Genomic DNA, 4,121 nt, shown 5'->3' on the forward strand with positions numbered 1-4,121 from the left:
GAACAAGTTGGGAGGAGGGGATGGGAGGGAGAGCCAGGGAGAGCCAGACAAGTGTGGACAGAGAGAGACCAGAGGCTGAGGGAAGCAACAGCCTCCTCCAATTCTAGGCAGCCAAATGAGTCCTAGGTCAAAGGATGGCAGTTGGCTTCCAAGCAGAGTGAGAAGCCATGCTGGCCTGCTCCGGGACTATCCCTGTTTCATCAGCTAAGGTTTTGTGTCCCTAGAAGCCTCATTACCCTGTTCCCAGGCCTGGGGCTGTGGGCGACATTTAGACGTCACTACACAACAGGCTTTTCCTGGTCGGCTTCCTCCGGAAAGGGAACCCACGGCAGACCAAAGTGACCACTGCACCAAAGTCCAACTTGGGGAACCAATGCGTTTTTGTTGGAATTACCAATAGAGTGTGAGGTGAAGGGTTACCTACAGGAACAGGGGAGACTCAAACGCAGTTACGTCACCCCAAAGCCGACCGCACCTCAGGTGACAACCCACAAAGGCTGCAACCCAGAGCTCTCTGCAACAACTTGTAGGCAGCTCTCCAGGTCTGAGAGGCTCCCCTCTACAGCTCTACAGCCCAGCTGGTCAGCATCTCCTCGGCCGGCCATTGGTCACTCCTTCTCTAAAGCTGGGGAGGGGCCTTAAATCTTGTGTGTTTTTCCAAGAGTCCAGTTGAAGAGAGGGAAGAGGGATTCTAAGAGCAAGGAGCATCAAGATCATGATGGGGAAATGTACAGAGACAACCAAACGGAACTAGTAGGAACTCATTAAATTTAGACCAACACCTGTGGAGCCTCCACGGCACTGCACTAGGCTCTCTGCATAAATGCAACAGTTGTGTACTTTGATCTGCTCAAAGGCCTCCCGGCAGTAGGATCAAGTTCTGTCCCTGGTGCATGAGCTGGCTTTTTAGAGCCTACTACCTATAAGGTGGACATCTTGCACAGTCTTGAGGCAGGGGGAGGAGCTTGGACTTGCCTCTACTGAATGTACCAGGCTCTGCTGACTCTTGTAGGAGGGAATGGGGGGGGGGGGGAGTTGGGGGGAAAGATAGAGAGGTGGGAGGAGGGAAGAGGGGGATCTGTGATTGGTATGTAAAATGAATTTTAAAAGTTTCTCAATAAAAAAATAAAAACAAATATAACTTTAAAATCTCTTGCCTGTTTCTCCTTTCCTACTTGAGTGATGATTTTTTTGCCTCCCAAGTCTCATGAATCTCCGTCTCCTTCCTGATGGTTCAATTCTAGAGAAACTGCCATGTAGCAGACAGCTGGTGAGAAAGAGGAGCAAGCCTAGGGAAGTGCCGCTCCTCAAGCATCTTACCTTGGTTTGGCTGACAGGCTCTGACATCTTGATTAGAAGTGGACCAGACATCCAGAATAAGAAACAAGGCTGGTGCTACCTGCTGCTCACCACCCCAGGTCCCACAAGCTGTCCCAGGCTCCCTAGCCATGCTTCTTGTGTGGCCTCCAGCCATGCATGACCTCCAGGTCCCTGTGCAATTGTTTATTTGCTTGTATTTCCTTGGGCTCTGAGGCCCTCGGGGTAAGGGGTACGTCCTTCTTGCCTTTGTGCACAGCTATTGCTCTGCTCAGGGCCATAGCACCACCAGTTTCTGGGCAGGGAGGAAGGGATTCTTCTTGTGTTGTGGATCATTTTGGAAGCTTGAGGAAGTTTTGCTTCTCTATCCAGAATAATGCTTTAAGTATCATAAGATGCAGAAGGTTGCAAAAGAGCATCGATCCTGCTAAGACGCAACTATGGAAAGATGTTTCAAAACACATAGATTCATAGAAAAGTCACAAAGCTCCTTCTTTCTTAAAGCATTGCAGCGGGTGTATTTTCAGGTCGCCATGACGACAAGTGTTATTTCATGATATCTGCAGCAAGTGTGTTGTGAGAAATGAAAACACTCGTGGCTTCTATGTTGGTGAAAAATAGGTACCGCTGACATTACTGTGGTTTGTGCCCTACACCCCTGATGGCAGGAAATACTGAAGTTCACTGAACGGTGTGTTAAACTGTACATGTCATTTTGTTCTTTCACCGGCACCCCTGAAATTGTATGGACTCCTTCCTGTCTAAGAAATGCCCCAGAAACTACTGAAAAATAAGAAAACGTGCCTTGGGGTGGTGGCGGCACATGCCTTTAATCCCAGCACTCGGGAGGCAGAGGCAGGCGGATCTCTGTGAGTTCAAGTCCAGCCTGGTCTACAAAGTGAGTTCCAGAACAGGCGCCAAAGCTACACAGGGAAACCCTGTCTCAAAAACAAACAAACAAAAAATAAGAAAATGTGCCTTGCAAACTGTCGAGTGCAATGTCCTCGTGAATGCTGTTAGTCATGGAGGGATGTGGTGGTTTCTACGATGTGCAAGAGAAATTGGAAGCAAGGCTCAAACCAGATTATTCACAAGCCAGGTACTGTGAGATCAGATGGGAAAGAAAACTCTAACTTTCTTTTCTGAGCTGAGTGTGGAGTCTCCTAGACTATTAACACAATGAGCCTTAGCATGGAGTTAGAGTCTGAGCAAGTATTAGGTAAGGAGAAGGCTTCTGGGGAAGCCTGCCTCCTCACAGTTCCCAGAGCACCCTCTGGAGGGGCAATCCTGTGAGAAAAAACTGCTAGGCCCTGATAGCCCCTAGGGAGTAAAAGTGCATCCTAATTACAAGGTCTTGACATGACTGATTTTTAGTAATAGTCTTATTTTTACTCTATCTCTCTTTTTCTCTCTCTCACCCTTCCTCCCTCTCTCTGTTTCTGTCTGTCTGTCTGTGTGTGTGTGTGTGTGTGTGTGTGTGTGTGTGTATGCACGTGTGTGTGTATGCACGTGCGTGTGCATAAGCCAGAGGTTGATGCTGTGTTTTCCTCACTTGCGTCTCCACTGTACTTTTTGAATCAGGGTCTCTCACTGAACCTGGAGCTCAGCAATTCATCTAGACTGGCTGGCCAGACAGCCTCAGGAAGCCTCGGGGAGCCCTCCTGTCTCCACCTCCCTGGCACTGGGATTATAAGCTTTTCTTATGTAGGTACTGGGAATCCAAACTCAGGTCCTCAGACTTTTGAAACGAACACTTTACCACCCAAGTCATTTGCCCAGTTCACAGCATGAGTCATTTTTAAAACAATATCACCCTATGGCATCCTTTCAAAGGAACAGGGGAGCAGAGACCCTGCATTTGGAGGGTCTCATTTGTGGCACCAGTCCTGATGACCTTGGGTAGGAAAACTGACCTCTAATTGGAGAACAGGAAATTGTGGCCCCACACGCTGCCACTGGCAGGACCCCAACCCAGCCCATTGACATTTCAGCCCCCTACAGAGCATGCCCTTCCTTGCCCCTGCACAGCAGGGCTGAGACCCTGTGGTTATTTTGATCTTGTGGTGCTGGTGTCTGAGAGGCTATGGTAGCTAACTTACAGTGAGTTTCCGGTGTAGCTTTCTCCTTCCCCATGCATGCTGTCTCTCTCCTCCAGGCTCAGGTGGCACCTACTTCCTGTAGCTCACCCTTGGCCTCAGAGAAGAACAGGGGCACAGAGGCCTTCGAAGGCTTTTACCTGTACCCTGTCTGCCTATACCCCACCTTGGGTGTCCTAGCTCCATTTCCTGTGTGGAGAGAGCTCTCTCTCTCAAGGTACTTCTCCTCACTTCCCCCCTCCCACTCATGACTCTGTTACATAAAAAGGACAGCTTTCTAGAAAGTCAGATTCACCAGGTTGGCTCTCAAACATTTGACTGAGAGCCACACAGCAAAAAAAAATGTTGTCTACGACCCAACACAGATGTATGTGTATATGTATGTATATGGCTCCTTCTCCTGTTATCCTTTGACTTCTTTTCTCCTATTCAAGACTTTTTTCCCCTTGAAAAATTTTTGGTTGTAGCCCACAAACAAATAAGTTGGTTTCACCACTATTGTGAGTCATAATTCAGTTTGAATACCATACTAGATATTTTTTTTTTTTTGCAATAGCTTTTCTTTCCTGAGCTAGGGATTGCTCTAGCTTTTGAGGTAGACTCATTTGGGGTAGAAAAGGAAGCTAATTCTGTGTTCTTATGACTCACTTAGAAGGGGTCAATATTGGGGATTCCAGAAACGGGCTTAGCCGAGGTTAATTTGGTCCC

This window comes from Onychomys torridus, chromosome 21 (genome assembly GCF_903995425.1).
Source record: "Onychomys torridus chromosome 21, mOncTor1.1, whole genome shotgun sequence".
Classification (NCBI taxonomy): Eukaryota; Metazoa; Chordata; class Mammalia; order Rodentia; family Cricetidae; genus Onychomys; species Onychomys torridus.